Source organism: Salmo salar, chromosome ssa09 (genome assembly GCF_905237065.1).
Source record: "Salmo salar chromosome ssa09, Ssal_v3.1, whole genome shotgun sequence".
NCBI classification, from domain to species: Eukaryota; Metazoa; Chordata; class Actinopteri; order Salmoniformes; family Salmonidae; genus Salmo; species Salmo salar.
In genome coordinates, this window is record NC_059450.1 from 133,162,495 (window position 1) to 133,182,063 (window position 19,569).

Below are 19,569 nucleotides of genomic sequence, written 5' to 3' on the forward strand. Positions count from 1 at the left end.
AAGTTAGAACATTTCTTTAAAGCTGCATTGTAACTTTTTGGGTGACCAGACCAAATTCACATAGAAATGTGAGTTATAGATCAGTCACTCATTAAAATCAAATCTAAGTGGCAAATGTTCTATTTGCACCCTTTCTATGCTTCCCATTCTTAAGTTTAATTTTTGTATCTTTTACATTTCAGTTTTGTACACCAGCTTTAAAAGGCTGAATATACAATATTTTTGGTTATGTAAATATATTTCAGTTGTTTAGATGGTACAAGGATTCTCTCTCTACACACTATATGTGCTTTTTTTGTAACAACTGAAATTAGGCAAACTATTATAATTTTAGCAACCAGGAAATGGCGAGTGATTTCTGCATAGCACAGCTTTAACATCTAAATGATAAACCCTGATGGTCATCAAGACTGTCATAGGTGTCAAAATTAAAAGGAGGATCTAGAAGAGCGTGAATTCAAGACTCTTTATTTTTTAATAGTCATCTTTAGCCAACAGTGCAGTGCAAAGACAAAAACATTTTGCAGTCACAGAATTCCACTTGTGAAAAACATGCTCTGTATAGTAACCATTCACTGGTTAAACTGAAAATGTTTAACAATAGGTAGAACAGTGCCCATGAAAAATATTCTATTCATTGGTTGCTTTCAGCATAAAAAGATGAATGACCAAAACAAACATAAGTAGTCAATGCAGATTGTGAAAATAAAGGTTAAGCCCATTCCAAGCTTTAGAATGGTGACCACTATTTAGCCATATCCAATCAGGAGTAAATGTATACTCGGAATGGTTTAGTCGACTTCCTCAATGGTTGGTCCAGAGGCTCCGCCTCCTCCGGGTGTGGCACCACCAGCCCCTGGCATCCCCCCCTGGCATCCCCCCTGGCATCCCCCCTGCATCCTGGTACAGCTTGGTGATGATTGGGTTACACACCTTCTCCAGCTCCTTCTGATGGTGCTCAAACTCCTCCTTTTCTGCAGACTACAAGGAGAGAGAAAGAGAAAGATAGACATTAGTGCTCCAACCTCCTTGTTGAACCACCAGACATTTGTTTAATCAAATTACAATGAGGGACTCAGAGCGCTATACTTGATTTTAGATATGAACATTAATCCACTCCATTCTGGTTGAAAGACCCAGAGGCAGTAACTGTACCTGGTTCTTATCCAGCCAGCTGATGACCTCGTTGCACTTGTCCATGATCTTCTGTTTGTCCTCGTCGCTGAGCTTGCCCTTGAGCTTCTCGTCCTCCACGGTGGACTTCATGTTAAAGGCGTACGACTCCAGGCCGTTTTTGGACGCCACCTTGTCCCTCTGGACGTCGTCCGCAGCTTTGTACTGCTCAGCCTCCTGGACCATGCGCTCTATGTCCTCCTTACTCAGACGACCTATGGAGAGAGGGACAGACAATGAGATGGAGGCTTTGTTAAAGCATTGTTGGAGAGGACATCCCTATTTAAAATGATGTGCATACCTTAAAATGGCATAGTGTTTAAAGCTACATTCTGGGATTTGGATGTTCAAGAATCAAAGGGTAAGTATGAACAATTGAATTGCCATGAACAGATACCCAGATCCCAGACTATAGATTTACAAGGCAATCTGTGATTGGTTCAGCCATGTTTGGACTTTTGAATATACTGTATATATATCTACACACACAGTACCAGTCAAACATTTGGACACACCTAGTCTTGACTATTATAGTCTTGACTAGTATTGACTATTTTCTACATTGTAGAGTAATAGTGAAAACATCAAAACTATGAAATAACACATATGGAATGATGTAGTAACCAAAAATGTTTAACAAATCAAAATATATGAGATTGTTCAAAGTAGCTTCAAAATACCTCATGAGCCTAGTTCAACAGTAGTACCCCGTCGGAACCAAAAATAATATTCAGATATTACACGTTTCTAATTTAGTCAGAAAGTCATTTTCATTTAAGTTGAAGTGTACTGTTAGCGAGCTAGCTAATGTTAGCTGGCTCGCTAGCGAACATTACGTGCACGATCTTTGTAGTAATATTATTCGTACCGCAGAGCAATTTGCTTGCTAGTTATAGCCTAATGTTAGCTAGCCAACCTTGAACCTGGTTTTTGTTGCCTGCAGATTCATGCAGGGTAGTAACGTCATGAGCTGGGATTATGGATCATTGTTTAGCTAGCTACATGTCTTAAAAGTTAATGATGTCACTGTAACAACTATTGATAGACGTAGTTGGTAAATTCAGAGCGCAGAATAACTGACAAATTTATGAACGCTCAACAGTCATTGAATATGGCCCATGTCAGTAAACGTTGGAAAAAAAGCATAATTAAATTGTTGCCAGCAGCACAGTTGCAGTCACTTACGATCTGGATAACATAAAACAGCCTAACCAGATATGTTAGGACGAGTAAAATGGTCAGAGTGAGCCGTTCTCTCATTTGTGTCTGGAAGTCGCTAGCAAGCTAGCCAACGTTAGCTTGGGTGCTTGACTGCTGTTAGGAGAGAATGCTTGGATCAAACCTACTCCTCGACCTCACATGCAAATTCTTAAAGAGATGGGTGGGGCTAAAGCTTGAGGGTGTGAACGATGCTGAATAGGTGTAGACAAAGAGGGGCTCTCCAGTAGATGCACCAAAACATTCCAAGGCCATTTTCTCAAAAGTGAGGTTCTAAGTTTATCAAACTTTCAAAGCAGAATTACTTTCCCATTGTTCCTCAACTGTAGCGTATGATATACTATTTTCTAGCTCAGTCTCCACTTTGATCCAAAGTAAAAAATGATTTAACATTTTGCTACATAAGACCGGATCGAGTCGGTCGGTCACATATATGCTACTTTAATTAACTCCTTTGTTTGTAAACAATATAATTGTAAACAAACACTGTTCAGCCTCAAAACATGGTTAAAACTATCATTTTGATATCATGGATGATCAGTCCTTGCATCCATAGCTAGGTCTATAAATTTGAGAGAGGTTACATTTCTCCAGCCCCATCCCTCAACTTTCCCCCCAAAACAGTGGTGGTTGGGTGCTTTTTTTTATTGTTTGAAAATCAGATTTGCCCTTTAACTGTAACTACTACTAAGTCTACCTTTGTCATTGGTGATGGTGATCTTATTCTCCTTGCCAGTGCTCTTGTCAGAGGCGGACACGTTCATGATGCCATTGGCGTCGATGTCAAAGGTGACCTCTATCTGAGGCACACCCCGGGGGGCTGGTGGGATCCCACACAGCTCAAACTTCCCCAGTAGGTTGTTGTCTTTGGTCATGGCTCTTTCCCCCTCATACACCTGACAGGACACAGACACACACGCAGGTCAACACTGATGTGGATACATTCAAATTCTCATTTCAAGTTTTAATGTAAACACTAACAAATAAATTAGTGTGTGGGTCAATATTGACTCCAATCCAAATTCAACTTAAATATCAACTAGAGTATATGCTAACATTTTGACACTGATGGACACAATCCATTGAGGTACCTAGGAATGAGTCATAGTACATCCCCCTCACCTGAATGAGCACCCCAGGCTGGTTGTCTGAGTATGTGGTGAAGGTTTGCGTCTGCTTGGTGGGGATGGTGGTGTTCCTCTTGATGAGCACGGTCATGACCCCTCCGGCCGTCTCAATGCCCAGGGACAGTGGTGTGACGTCCAGCAGCAGCAGGTCCTGCACGTTCTCAGACTTGTCTCCGGACAAGATGGCCGCCTGGACAGCTGTCAGACACAGGGGTCATCACTCATTCTTAAACAAACCATCAAAGAATTTACAATGCCCTTTCCATATTAGTCTCCACCCGGCACAGCCAGAAGAGGACTGGCCACCCCTCATAGCCTGGTTCCTCTCTAGGTTTCTTCCTAGGTTTTGGCCTTTCTAGGGAGTTTTTCCTAGCCACCGTGCTTCTACACCTACATTGCTTGCTGTTTGGGGTTTTAGGCTGGGTTTCTGTACAGCACTTTGAGATATCAGCTGATGTAAGAAGGGCTATATAAATAAATTTGATTTGATTAGGGCTTCTCTGGATGAAGGTTAGAAAGGGTAGAACAGGAAAAGACAGTTGACAAGAAGGTTTACTGGGCAAAGCTTTGCCCAGTAAACCTTCAGATAAAAGAGGGAGCTAGAAAAACAAAGAGCCTCACCTGCACCATAGGCGACAGCCTCGTCAGGGTTGATGCTCTTGTTGAGCTCCTTCCCGTTGAAGAAGTCCTGCAGCAACTTCTGGATCTTGGGGATGCGCGTGGAGCCTCCCACCAGGACAATGTCGTGGACCTGGGCTTTGTCCATCTTGGCGTCCCTCAGAGACTTCTCAACGGGGTCCAGGGTGCCTCTGAACAGGTCAGCGTTCAGCTCCTCAAAGCGAGCCCTGGTAATGGAGGTGTAGAAGTCGACACCCTCATACAGAGAGTCGATCTCGATGCTGGCCTGGGTGCTGGAGGAGAGGGTGCGCTTGGCACGCTCACAGGCAGTGCGCAGACGACGCACGGCCCTCTTGTTGTCGCTGATGTCCTTCTTGTACTTGCGCTTGAATTCTGAGATGAAGTGGTTGACCATGCGGTTGTCAAAGTCCTCTCCTCCAAGATGGGTGTCTCCGGCAGTGGACTTCACCTCAAAGATCCCGTCTTCGATTGTCAGGATGGACACATCAAACGTACCACCGCCCAGGTCAAAGATTAGGACGTTTCTCTCCATTCCCACCTAAAAACATTTTTTTTTTTTGTGAGTTAAATTATTTTTTGGGTGAAAATTTGTCTCTCAAAACACATGGTCAATGGGCCTCAGGTATGCATTACAGTTCTGAGTTCTAAGTACTGTTGTTAGTGTTGATAAATATATATAAATTAACCTTCTTGTCCAGGCCATAGGCGATAGCAGCAGCGGTTGGCTCATTGATGATGCGGAGTACGTTGAGACCTGAGATGGTCCCTGCGTCTTTGGTGGCCTGGCGCTGAGAGTCATTGAAGTAAGCTGGCACAGTGACCACTGCATTGGTTATAGTCTGCAGGAGGAAATATTTACAACTAAGTGAACAGACAAGACAGTCTTCATTTTTGAAAGTCACCTCTACAGTGTGAAAAGAATGCATTTATATTTTGTTAAACCATTCAGTAACACCCAAAAGACCATAACATGCATTGCTATGAAGACAGAGTGATAGGACTGTTGTGATGCTCACCTTGCCCAGGTAGGCCTCTGCAATCTCCTTCATCTTGACCAGCACCATGGAGGAGATCTCCTCTGGGTAGAAGGCCTTGGTCTCTCCCTTGTACTCCACTTGGACCTTGGGCCGTGTCGAGTCGTTGATCACTGTAAACGGCCAGTGTTTCATGTCTGCCTGGACAACACTGTCATCAAACTTCCGCCCAATCAGCCGCTTCGCATCTGGGAAAAGATAAGAGGGTAAACAGGAGTTAATGCCACACAAGTACATCTTATATACCGTACATGGTATTCAATCAATTTCTCCAAGTTAATTTCTTACCAAACACTGTGTTTGTGGGGTTCATGGCCACTTGGTTCTTGGCGGCGTCCCCAATCAGCCTTTCTGTGTCTGTGAAGGCAACGTAGCTGGGTGTGGTCCTATTGCCCTGGTCGTTGGCAATGATCTCCACTTTGCCATGCTGGAACACACCCACACATGAGTAGGTGGTGCCCAGGTCAATGCCAACTGCTGGTCCCTTTGACATGGTGTCTGAAAATGAAGAGCGATAACATTAAAACAAACTGTGTGGTGGCAAAGTTGAGATTTTTTAAGAGATCTAGGTATGAACTCATTGACCCAGGTAAGTGATCCTGAGGGTAGACTCTAGGGGACAACTCTGTACAACTGGTCAAGTTGGGTCTATTTTAGTATAGGCCTGTGACACATGATGCTATTTTCAGAAAAGTTCATACAATAGTAGCCTATCGTGTCATTGAAAGACCCCGGGACCACCTGTTCAAAAAGGAGTATGGCATTATTGGATACTCACACTGCTCTCAAGGCAGGTCTGACGGTTTTTACTAGCGGAAGTGACTTTTCGTAGCAGGTTTATGAGAACTTAAGCAGCAGGTTAGGATAATTAATATGGCATGTTAGGAAAATGTATGTGTAATGTTAGGATAATTAGATTAAGGTTAGGAAAAGGGTTAGACATTGCTAAAATTGTCACAACCCCACAAAGCTAGATACAAACAGGTCTGCCCTGAGAACAGTCTTAGTTTCCACTAATGCGATTCTGCATTCAAAAGACTCATCCTTGTCTTGACCTTCAGTGCAACAGCTGTCTTTCAACCATACATTCTTCAAAGCATTTCGTCTTGATACAGACAGTTATTTTAGTAGCAGGTTAGAAGAGCAATTTCGCTAACCTTAGTCTCATAACCTGCTACGAAAAATTAACTTCGGTATCGAAGCAGCGTGAAAAGTGTTTCCCTAGTTACAGGTTGGGAGTAGGCAGGGGGGGTAAAGAAGACGTGCTTTATTACGTCATTTTACATTTGAGTCATTAGCAGACACTCTTATCCAGAGCGATTACAGTTTGTGCATTCATTTTAAGGTGGCCCAACCACATATCACAGGCATTGAAAGTACATTTCTCCTCAATAAAGTAGCTATCAGCAGTCAGAGTTAGAAAGAGGGGGGGTTAAGTGCAAGTACTGTTTACGTTTTTTTAATGTCCGCCTGTTTTAACTGAATAGCTAAAGTAACTCCATACTTATTGACACTTTAACCAAATGAACATGATAGAACAAATCCTGGAAGCGATTCCTCACTATCGCCTACTCAAATACAAAACAAACATTCTGCCGGGAGTTGTGTCACTGAGGGCACGCCCCTGCCCTGCGGGTTGGGAAATTGCTGGAACATTCTGTTCAACTTCACCACCATCCAACTCACGTAGGCTTCCCATTAAAACAGGTTTCACACGCAATTATTTAAACTAGAACATATGTTACCAGGACATTAGGCTACATCGAAAAAGGTAAACCAATTGTTCAACTGAATAGGTTAATGTTGGAAGGCAAGCCTTTTTCACAGTTAGCCTAACAAGAGTGTCCCTTTAAACTGCAAGCAAACGGAAACTGCCATATCCGACGACGCAATCGTTGAAACTATTTTTGCATTCAAAAATAATGTAGCCATTTTCAATTAGAATCTGGGTTTACAGGAGACGTTGAATATGAAACCCAACCGTAGGTAACGTTTCCTGTGAATCCAGATTATGCCTAATATAGCCACTTATGCTTGCTGTTTCAGTATTGCTTCAAACTTGTTAGCCTAATTTACTGTTTTTCATCTCCAACAATTGTAATGCTGATATTCAACCTCCATTTCAAAATGCTTACCTTATTAAAGATTAGAAATCAGACAGAAAATGTAGCTTCACCCTGAACAGTACAGAAGGTTTCCGCCTCTACAATATTCTCGCAGAAACTGGGCGGGCTGGTGATTTTTGAGGAATATAAAGATTTCCGCAGAACAGTCTAGAACTGAGCGACGAAGCCAATCAAGTCAAGCTTCGTGTGTGCCACAGGGAGGGGGAGTTAATTGAATGCAAGTGTCACAAAAAATGATGTCCTAGGCAGGCCAAAACTCTATCCCACCTAAACAATTTCACAGTATTATTCCAACCAATTTTTTAAAAACTTTATTTAACTAAGCAAGTCAGTTAAAAACAAATTATTATTTACAATGATGACCTACCAAAGCATCAGCTACTCTTCCTGGGGTCCAGCAAAATTAAAGCAGTTATAAACAATTGAAAACATTTCGCAACAGATTTCACAACACATTAAGGGTGCGTTCATAAATTCACTCTGGCTGTCTACTCCGATTTCAGAGCACTCTTGTCTGAGAGTGCTAGTGTTCAGAATAACTGATTCATTTATGGCCGGTGTCAGTAAACGTCGGCAAAAAACGCAATTAAATTGTTGCGAGCAGCACAGTTACATGGAACCAGCCTAACCAGCTTTGCTAGGGCAAGTAAAATGGTCAGAGTGAGGTGTTCTCTCATTTGTTTCTGGAAGTACTGTAGCTAGCAAGCTAGCCAACGTTAGCCAGTTAGCTTGGGTTCTTGACTGCCGTTGTGAGGTCAGAACTCTCAGATCAACCCTACTCCTCAGCCAGATCATCTAGTATGCGGTCTGAACGCTCCGATAGAAACGCTTGGAGTACACTCTGGCACTCCAGAGTGAATTTACGATCACATGCCCTCCGGCCACTACTCTATTATTACATATATACAACACAAAATCCATGTGTACATGTGTGTATAGTGCGTATGTTATCATGTGTGTGTATGCGTGTGGCTGTGCCTGTGTGTGTCTCTTCACAGTCCCCACTGTTCCATAAAATATATTTGTATCTCTTTTTTAAATCTGAGTTTACTGCTTGCATGAGTTACTTGATGTGCATAATTGAATGTAGTCATGGCTCAAGGTAGTTAGTTATGTGAGCCTCCCATATGTAACCGATGTGAAATGGCTAGTTAGTTAGCGGTGGTGCGCGCTAATAGCGGGTGCATTCAACATGTCAATCTCTCCACTTACTTTGAGCCAGGAGAGATCGAAATGCATATTATTGTTAGCTCTTCGTGTACGTTTAAAGGCCAGCCGGGCTGCCCTGTTCTGGGCCAATTGTAATTGTCCTAAGTCCCTTTTTGTGCCCACATGACTGGACAGTAGTCCAGGTGCGACAAAACTTGGGCCTGTAGGACCTGCCTTGTTGATAGAGATGTTAAGAAAGCAGAGCAGTGCTTTATTATGGACAGACCTCTCCCCATTTTAGCAACTGTTTATGTTTAGACCATAATAGTTTACAATCCAGGGTTACTTCAAGCAGTTGCTCAACTTGCTCAATTTCCACATTATTCATTACAAGATTTAGTTGAGGTTTAGCTTTTGATTTTTCCCAAGTACAATGCTTTTAGTTTTTGAAATATTTAGGACTAACCTATTTATTGGAAGTTACACTACCGGTCAAAAGTTTTAGAACACCTACTCATTCAAGGGTTTTTCTTTATTTTTACTATTTTCCACATTGTAGAATAATAGTGAAGACATCAAAACTATGAAATAACACATATGGAATCATGTAGTAACCAAAAAAGTGTTAAACAAATCAAAATATATTTTATATTTGAGATTCTTCAAATAGCCACCCTTTGCCTTGATGACAGCTTTGCACACTCTTGGCATTCTCTCAACCAGCTTCATGAGATAGTCACCTGGAATGCATTTCAATTAACAGGTGTGCCTTCTTAAAAGTTAATTTGTGAAATGTATTTCCTTCTTAATGCATTTGAGCCAATCATTTGTATTGTGACAAGGTAGGGGGTATACACAAGATAGCCCTATTTGGCAAAAGACCAAGTCCATATTATGGCAAGAACAGCTCAAATAAGCAAAGAGAAACGACAGCCAATCATTACTTTAAGACATGAAGGTCAGTCAATATGAAACATTTCAAGAACTTTGAAAGTTTCTTCAAGTGCAGTCGCAAAAACCATCAAGCGCTATGATGAAACTGCCTCTCATGAGGACCGCCACAGGAATGGAAGACCCAGAGTTGCCTCTGCTGCAGAGTATAAGCCTCAGAAATTACAGCCCAAATAAATGCTTCTCAGAATTCAAGTAACAGACACATCTGTGTGAATCAGGCTTTGTGAATCAGGCCATCATGGTCGAATTTCTGCAAAGAAAGCACTACTAAAGGACACAAATAATAATAAGAGACTTCCTTGGGCCAAGAAACACGAGCAATGGACAGTGGAAATGAGTGGAAATCTATCCTTTGATCTGGAGTCGAAATTTGAGAATTTGGTTCCAACAGCCGTGTCTTTGTGTGATGTGGTGTGGGTGAACGAATTATCTTTTTTTGCCCCAAGATGGCATAGCAGTCAGACGTCCTTTGTCCTCCTCTTGTCGTGTCCCGTGTATATATATGTTTACATATTTTCTTTGCATATCTTTTTACATATTTTTTTTCTAAAAACTCAACCTCAAAACACTCTCCTGCAACCCGCCTCACCAATTAAAAAAAAAAGTATTATTTACCTCAAATCTGAAATCCTCAACAGAAGCTAGCCAGAGGTTAGCCAGAGGTTGGCCAGTTCACTGGCTAACGTTGGAGTTCAGCTAGCCACGGTTAGCAGTCATCAGCTATCCATTAGCTCGAAAAGCTATCGCCAGTTTTGTACAGCGCGACTCAGACCAGAGCATACCGGACCTATTCTCTCTCCATATCCCCGGATTTCTACCGCAGGCTCTGGACATTTACACCTGGATCTTGCAGCTAGCTAGCTGCTACCTGAGTGACTATTGGCAAACGTCGGTCCCGGAGCTAACATAAATTATTCCGGAGCTAGCCAGCTGAAGAGTTCCATCAGCCACTCCGGGGCTACAATCGCCTATATGGACCCGTTTTACTGCCGATGCGGAGCCCCTTCGGGCCTTCACGACTGGACTACCGACGTTATCTGCCCGAGGGAGTTATCCAACTGGTCCCTCTGTCGTGACGTAACCCGAACGCCCATCTGCGGCCCGCTAATCGTCAGCTGTCTTATCGGCTGCTATCTGAATAGGTCTATCGGACAATTTTCTTGGGCCACTATAACTATAACTATTTTGCCAATTGAACTGGTCGCCCCTACCACACGGAACCCCACTAATCTGCAGATGGAAACGCACAAGGTGGCTAAAAACAGACCTCCCTCCATCTTCTACCAGCTTGCTACCTATGGCTCGGCTAGCTGTCTAATTCTCACTGGACCCTTTGATCACTCGGCTAAGCATGCCTCTCCTTAATGTCAATATGCCTTGTCCATTGCTGTTCTGGTTAGTGTTTATTGGCTTATTTCACTGTAGCGCCTCTAGCCTTGCTCATTATACCTTATCCAACCTTTCAGTTCCTCCACCCACACATGCTATGACATCTTCTGGTTTCAATGATGTTTCTAGAGACAATATCTCTCTCATCATCACTCAGTGCCTAGGTTTACCTCCACTGTATTCACATCCTACCATACCTTTGTCTGTACATTATACCTTGAAGCTATTTTATCGCCCCCAGAAACCTGCTCCTTTTACTCTCTATTCTGGACGTCACAGACGACCAATCCTCATAGCTTTTAGCCGTACCCTTATCCTGCTCCTCCTCTGTTCCTCTGGTGATGTAGAGGTGAATCCAGGCCCTGCAGTGTCTAGCTCCACTCCTATTCCCCAGACGCTCTCTTTTGATGACTTCTGTAACCGTAAAAGACTTGGTTACATGAATGTTAACATTAGAAGCCACCTCCCTAAGTTTGTTTTATTCACTGCTTTAGCACACTCTGCCAACCCGGATGTCCTAGCCATGTCTGAATCCTGGCTTAGGAAGTCCACCAAAAACTCTGAAATCTTCATTCCTAACTACAACATTTTCAGACAAGATAGAACGGCCAAAGGGGGCGGTGATGCAATCTACTGCAGAGATAGCCTGCAGAGTTCTGTCCTACTATCCAGGTCTGTACCCAAACAATTTGAACTTCTACTTTTAAAAATCCATCTCTCTAAAAACAAATCTCTCACCGTTGCCGCCTGCTATAGACCACCCTCAGCCCCAAGCTGTGCTCTGGACACCATATGTGAACTGATTGCCCCCCATCTATCTTCAGAGCTCGCGCTGCTAGGTGACCTAAACTGGGACATGCTTAACACCCCAGCCATCCTACAATCCAAGCTTGATGCCCTCAATCTCACACAAATGATTAATGAACCCACCAGGTACCACCCCAAAGCCGTAAACACGGGCACCCTCATAGATATCATCCTAACCAACTTGCCCTCTAAATACACCTCTGCTGTTTTCAACCAAGATCTCAGCGATCACTGCCTCATTGCCTGCATCCGTAATGGGTCAGCGGTCAAACGACCTCCACTCATCACTGTCAAACGCTCCCTGAAACATTTCAGCGAGCAAGCCTTTCTAATCGACCTGGCCCTGGTATCCTGGAAGGATCATAACCGCCATCGATAAGAGACATTACTGTGCAGCTGTATTCATCGACCTGGCCAAGGCTTTCGACTCTGTCAATCACCGCATTCTTATTGGCAGACTCAACAGCCTTTGTTTCTCAAATGATTGCCTCGCCTGGTTCACCAACTACTTCTCCGATAGAGTTCAGTGTGTCAAATCGGAGGGCCTGTTGTCCGGACCTCTGGCAGTCTCTATGGGGGTGCTACAGGGTTCAATTCTCGGGCCGACTCTCTTCTCTGTATACATCAATGATGTCGCTCTTGCTGCTGGTGATTCTCTGATCCACCTCTACGCAGACGACACCATTCTGTATACCTCTGGCCCTTCTTTGGACACTGTGTTAACCTGTTGGGGCTAGGGGGCAGTATTTTCACGGCCGGATAAAAACGTACCCGATTTAAACTGGTTACTACTCTTGCCCAGAAACGAGAATATGCATATAATTAGTAGATTTGGATGGAAAACACTCTAAAGTTTCTAAAACTGTTTGAATGGTGTCTGTGAGTATAACAGAACTCATATGGCAGGCCAAAACCTGAGAAGATTCCATGCAGGAAGTGCCCTGTCTGACAATTTGTTGTCCTTCTGTTGCATCTCTCTCGAAATTACAGCATCTGTGCTGTTACGTGACACTTTCTAAGGCTTCCATTGGCTCTCTAAAGCCTTTAGAAAACGGAATGATGCGTCTCCTGTCTCTGGGCAAGGTACAGCAGCAGAGTTTGTAAGTGGCCTGCCTGGGGACAGTGACACTGGAGATGCGCTTCACGAGACTTCGCCATTTTTTTCTTTCTCTCTTTGAATGAATAAAACGTTGTCCGGTTGGAATATTATCGCTATTTTACGAGATAAATAGCATAAAAATTGATTTTAAACAGCGTTTGACATGCTTCTAAATACGGTAATGGAATATTTTGAAATTCTTTGTCACGAAATGCACTCGCGCGTTACCCTTCGTATAGTGACCTAAACGCACGAACAAAACGGAGGTATTTGGATATAACTATGGATTATTTGGAACCAAAACAACATTTGTTGTTGAAGTAGAAGTCCTGGGAGTGCATTCTGACGTAGAACAGCAAAGGTAATCCAATTTTTCTAATAGTAATTCTGAGTTTAGGTTGTCCCAAACTTGGTGGGTGTCAAATTAGCTAGCCTGTGATGGCTGAGCTATGTACTCAGAATATTGCAAAATGTGCTTTCGCCGAAAAGCTATTTTAAAATCTGACATAGCGTTTGCATAAAGGAGTTCTGTATCTATAATTCTTCAAATAATTATGTATTTTGTCAACGTTTATCATGAGTAATTTAGTAAATTCACCGGAAGTTTTCGGTGGGTATGCTAGTTCTGAACATCACATGCTAATGTAAAAAGCTGTTTTTTTATATAAATATGAACTTGATTGAACAAAACATGCATGTATTATATAACATAATGTCCTACGTGTCACGTCCTGGCCAGTATAAGGGTTAATTGTTATTGCAGTTTGGTCAGGACGTGGCAGAGAGTATTCGTTTCATGTGATTCGGGGTGGTGTGTTTGTTGTAGGGGATTTGATTTGTGTATTCCGGGGTTTTTGGGCACTGTTCCTTGTTATGTATGTCTATGATTGATCTAGCTGTTGTATGTCTATGTGTGGTCAATTGGGGTTGGGACTCTCAATTGAAGGCAGGTGTTGTCCATTTGCCTTTGATTGAGAGTCCCAATTGAGAGTCCCAATGTCTTTTGTGGGAGATTGTTTGTGTGCACTGCGTTTGTTTGAGCCTGCCACACTGTTGCCGTTGTAAGTACTGTTTATTGTTTTTTTTGTTCAAGTGGATGCTTTACATGTTTTCTTTAATAAACATGAGTGTCCACAATCCCGCTGCATGTTGGTCTTTTCCGCAACACGATGAAAACCGTGACACTAGGAGTGTCATCTGATGAAGATCATCAAAGGTTAGTGCTGCATTTAGCTGTGGTTTTGGTTTTGTGACATATGCTTGCTTTGAAAATGGATGTGTGATTATTTTTGGCAGGGTACTCTCCTGACATAATCTAATGTTTTGCTTTCGCTGTAAAGCCTTTTTGAAATCGGACAACGTGGTTGGATTAACGAGAGCCTTATCTTTCAAATGGTGTAAAATAGTCATATGTTTGAGAAATTGAAGTTATAGCATTTTTGAGGTATTTGTATTTCGCGCCACGCGATTCCACTGGCTGTTGAATAGGGTGGGACGCAAACGTCCCACTGGCCCAGAGAGGTTAACTAACCTCCAGACGAGCTTCAATGCCATACAACTCTCCTTCCGTGGCCTCCAACTGCTCTTATTCAACCGATCATTGCCCGCACCTGCCCACCCATCCAGCATCACTACTCTGGACGGCTCTGACTTAGAATACGTGGATAACTACAAATACTTTGGTGTCTGGCTAGACTGTAAACTCTCCTTCCAGACTCATATTAAGCATCTCCAATCCAAAATTAAATCTAGAATCGGCTTCCTATTTCGCAACAAAGCATCCTTCACTCATGCTGCCAAACATACCCTCGTAAAACTGACCATCCTACTGATTCTCGACTTCGGCGATGTCATCTATAAAATAGCCTCCAACACTCTACTCAACAAACTGGATGCAGTCTATCACAGTGCCATCCGTTTTGTCACCAAAGCCCCAAACACTACCCATCTCACTGGTTTCTCAAACGATTGCGTCGCCTGGTTCACCAACTACTTCTCTGACAGAGTTCAGTGTGTCAAATCGGAGGGCCTACTGTCTGGACCTCTGGCAGTCTCTATGGGGGTACCACAGGGTTCAATTCTTGGGCCAACTCTTTTCTCTGTATACATAAATGATGTCGCTCTTGCTGCTGGTGAATCTCTGATCCACCTCTACGCAGACGACACCATTCTGTACACTTCTGGCCCTTCTTTGGACACTGTGTTAACAACCCTCCAGACGAGCTTCAATGCCATTCAACTCTCCTTCCGTGGTCTCCAACTGCTCCTAAACACAAGTAAAACTAAATGCATGCTCTTCAACCGATCGCTGCCTGTCCAGCATCACTTCTCTGGACGGTTCTAACTTAGAATTTGTGGACAACTACAAATACCTAGGTGTCTGGTTAGACTGTAAACTCTCCTTCCAGACTCACATCAATCATCTCCAATCCAAAGTGAAATCTGGAATTGGCTTCCTATTTCGCAACAAAGCATCCTTCACTCATGCTGCCAAACATACCCTCGTAAAACTGACCATCCTACCAATCCTCGACTTCGGCGATGTCATTTACAAAATAGCTTCCAATACCCTACTCAAGAAGCTGGATGCAGTCTATCACAGTGCCATCCGTTTTGTCACCAAAGCCCCATATACTACCCACCACTGCGACCTGTACGCTCTCGTTGGCTGGCCTTCGCTTCATAATCGTCGCCAAACACATTGGCTCCAGGTCATCTACAAGACCCTGCTAGGTAAAGTCCCCCCTTATCTCCGCTCACTGGTCACCATAGCAGCACCCACCTGTAGCACGCGCTCCAGCAGGTATATCTCTCTGGTCACCCCTAAAGCCAACTCCTCCTTTGGTCATCTCTCCTTCCAGTTCTCTGCTGCCAATGACTGGAACGAACTACAAAAATCTCTGAAACTGGAAACACTTATCTCCCTCACTAGCTTTAAGCACCAGCTGTCAGAGCAGCTCACAGATCACTGCACCTGTACATAGCCCGTCTATAATTTAGCCCAAACTGCTACCTCTTCCCCTACTGTATTTATTTATTTATTTTATTTTGCTCCTTTGCACCATATTATTTATATTTTATCTCTGAACTTTCTTCAAACTACAAATCTACCATTCCAGTGTTTTTCTTGCTATACTTTATTTACTTTGCCAACATGGCATTTTTTTGCCTTTACCTCCCTTATCTCACATCATTTGCTCACATTGTATATAGTCTTATTTTTTTATTTTATTTTATTTTATTTTTTAAAAAATTTATATATATATATATATTATTTTTTTTTTTTTTCTACTGCATTCATTGATTGTATGTTGTTTTACTCCATGTGTAACTCTGTGTTTTTGTATGTTGTCGAACTGCTTTGCTTTATCTTGGCCAGGTCGCAATTGTAAATGAGAACTTGTTCTCAACTTGCCTACCTGGTTAAATAAAGGTGAAATAAAAAAAATAAAAAATAAAAAATCTCAGCTCACTGGTCACCATAGCAGCACCCACTTGTAGCACGCGCTCCAGGTATATCTCACTGGTCACCCCCAAAGCCAATTTCTCCTTTGGTCGCCTTTCCTTCCAGTTCTCTGCTGCCAATGACTGGAACGAACTGCAAAAATCTCTGAAGCTGGAGATTCCCATCTCCCTCACTAGCTTTAAGCACCAGGTGTCAGAGCAGCTCACAGATCACTGCACCTGTACATAGCCCATCTATCTACCTCATCCCCATACTGTATTTATGTATTTATTCTGCTCCTTTTGCACCCCAGTATCACTGCTTGCACATCCATCTTTTGCACATCTACCATTCCAGTGTTTAATTGCCATATTGTAATTACTTTGCTACCATGGCCTATTTATTGCAAATTATTGTATCTAATTTGCACTCACTGTATATAGACTTTTTGTTCTACTGTATTATTGCCTGTATGTTTTGTTCATTCCATGTGTAACTCTGTTGAATGTGTCTAACTGCTATGCTTTATCTTGGCCAGGTCGCAGTTGCAAATGAGAACTTGTTCTCAACTAGCCTCCCTGGTTAAATAAAGGTGAAATAAAAAAAATATAATTGAAGTAGCAGCAGGGCACTAGAGGTAAACTTCAACACACCTAAATGTATAGTTCCTATATATGGCATGAGCAGAATCTTTTGTATGGTAGCGGATTGCTAGTCAGAGTAAATGTTTGATAGCTAAAGGCCAGAGCAAATGTTGTATGCACTTGCTTGACAGATTCATATTAAAGGATTTTATTAATATTTTTTGTGTGTGAAATAATTGTCCATCCTCAATGTCATTTTTAGATGTTTGCTCTTGGGCCAACAAAACTGGCAACACTAGTCTAGGCCTTTACCTAAGAAAAGTTATACTAGTTTGATTCTCCTATCGTTTATTTTGTGACAATGGGTGCTGTATTACTGGGAAAGCAGCCGTGGACTGTCAGTGGGGAGAGTATCATGGATGTCTTGGTTGGGTGGTTATGTTGATGTATCATTCAAATGTTCAAGTGTAGCTTCAGCTTGATTATGGAGAATGTTCTCCCTTTGTGCAACAAGTCAAAACAGCAGCATGTTGAAAAGCTTTCACAGAACCTACACAAGTAATTATTTTTGACTATTTGTCTTATTTAAGAAATTTCACCTGGCACCTGTCTTTTGGTTTCTGTCTATTCAGTATCCTAAATACAATATTAGTTCAGTCAAAGAATGTGTAAAAGTCTAAAGAAAACCTAAACCAGCAGCATAACAAAGTACAGTTTTGGTAACAGATTGAAGTACTAGTAGTCTAACTTCTCACATCCATCAGTAGTCTAAAACACTCTTTTGGCGTGATATGTGTGTACAGAACTGTTTGGGTTCTCTTTGGGTGTGTGTACTGAATGCCTAGTTGACTGGCAGGGCTTTTTTTGGCTGCACTCCTCCTGGCTGTGGTCTGCCAAGAAATGGATTAAGACGATGAAGAGAGAAATTACTCTTCAAACCCACAAGAGAAAAAGGAGCTGATGGACTTTTTGGGCACAAAAAAAAGGCAAGGTCATAAAAACGTTATCCAAAGAGTTAATATATTATCCCATAGGTGACAAACATGTAAAGCAATTCAAAATGTAGCAGTGGGTGGCACCCACTAATGTACAAAGATTGTACTGTACAGTATTGCACTGTGGGAAACTTCTAGATAAGGACATGCATATAGCTCTACGTCTCTGTCACTAACAGTTTCATACTTATATTTACCCCTATGACTCATGGTCTAAATCCCAAATGGCACCCTATGCCATTGATAGTGCACTAATTTTGACCAAGGCCCTGGTCAATAGTAATGCACTATATAGGGAATAGGATGCCATTTGGGATGCTGATTGATGGGATATTGACTCTCCACTGCCCTGGATCAGATGCACCTGTTCCCTTTACACTCTGAGGGAGGGCTGGGAGCCAGACGTGAGGCTGAGGTCTTTTGAGATGGTGAAGACGGATCGTCAGCTGCACTGCAGTGACACGCTGGCCCAGCTCTGTACCTCCCTCTGCTTCTCCAGAACCATGGAGTTCATGAGCAACCAGCCCTGTCTCAATGACCACTTCTGTCATCACCTGGGAACCCTCACAAAGCCCACTAGTGTGAGGATGTAGAGATTATATATATATATAGTACCAGTCAAAGGTTTGGACACACCTAGTCATTCAAGGGTTTTTCTTTATTTTTACTATTTTCCACATTGTAGAATAATAGTGAAGACATCGAAACTATGAAATAACACATGGAATCATGTAGTAACCAAAAAAGTGTAAAACAAATCAAAATATATTTTATATTTGAGATTCTTCAAAGTAGCCACCCTTTGCCTTGATGACAGCTTTGCACACTCTTGGCATTCTCATGTCTTAAAGTAAGGACGGACTGTCATTTCGCTTTGCTTATTTGAGCTGTTCTTGCCCTTATATGGACTTTTTTTCTCCAAATAGGGCTATCTTCTGTATACCACCCTTACTGTACCTTGTCACAACTCAACTGACTGGCTCAAATGCATTAAGAAGGAAAGAAATTCCACAAATTAACTTTTTATTAGGCACACCTTTTTATTGGAATGCATTCCAGGTGACTACCTCATGAAGCTGGTTGAGAGAATGCCAAGAGTGTGCAAAGCTGTCATCAAGGCAAAGGGTGGCTATTTGAAGAATCTCAAATATAAAATATATTTTGATTTGTTTAACACTTTTTTGGTTACTACATGATTCCATATGTGTTATTTCATAGTTTTGATGTCTTCACTATTATTCTACTTTGTAGAAAATTGTAAAAATAAAGAAAAACTCTGGAATGAGTAGGTGGTCTAAAACTTTTGACCGGTAGTATATATATGGTAGTATGTATGTGTGTGTGTGTGTGTGTGTATTATGCTACAGTCTCACTCTGTGCTTGGTTGTGTGTTACAGGAAGAGAACCATCATTCTATGAGAGGTCCTCAGATACAGTAGGACATAAATTCACTTACCCTCAATGAAAAATATACAGGTAATGAAACAAGACAAAATGCCTTGTTTCAACTGATTGTCTACCAAAAAGATCCCATTCCAGAATGTTACCAACAGTTTGAAAATAATGAAAATCAGTCACAGGTTCCCAAACCAACAATTTCCTGACCGTGCATGGTAAAATAATAGTCCTGCTGTTTGTGTGTTGGTCCACCTGGTGGGGCTGCTGATGCAGTGCGCTTAGTGCTTTCTGGCCAAACTGATCTGGCAGACCATGAACAAAGTCACATGCAGTGAGGGCCGTTACTCAGGCAGTTATGTCTGAAGAGATGGGTACAGAGTAGACTGTACATCATCCCCACACACAGACAGACCATGGAGCTACTAAAACTTT

The 19,569-nt window shown here is 42.2% G+C and overlaps 1 pseudogene across 1 annotated transcript; it reads right to left on the bottom strand.

The window, feature by feature from the left end:
- Window positions 1-452: 452 nt before the first annotated feature.
- On the bottom strand, window positions 453-7,549 carry LOC106613013 (heat shock cognate 70 kDa protein-like; annotated as a pseudogene). The gene is made up of 9 exons (XR_006771181.1): window positions 7,327-7,549; window positions 5,480-5,689; window positions 5,174-5,379; window positions 4,844-4,996; window positions 4,140-4,695; window positions 3,514-3,716; window positions 3,089-3,287; window positions 1,156-1,388; window positions 453-981 (listed from the first exon to the last, which is right to left on the bottom strand). The product of XR_006771181.1 is annotated as a heat shock cognate 70 kDa protein-like (transcript).
- Between the last annotated feature and the right edge of the window lie 12,020 nt (window positions 7,550-19,569).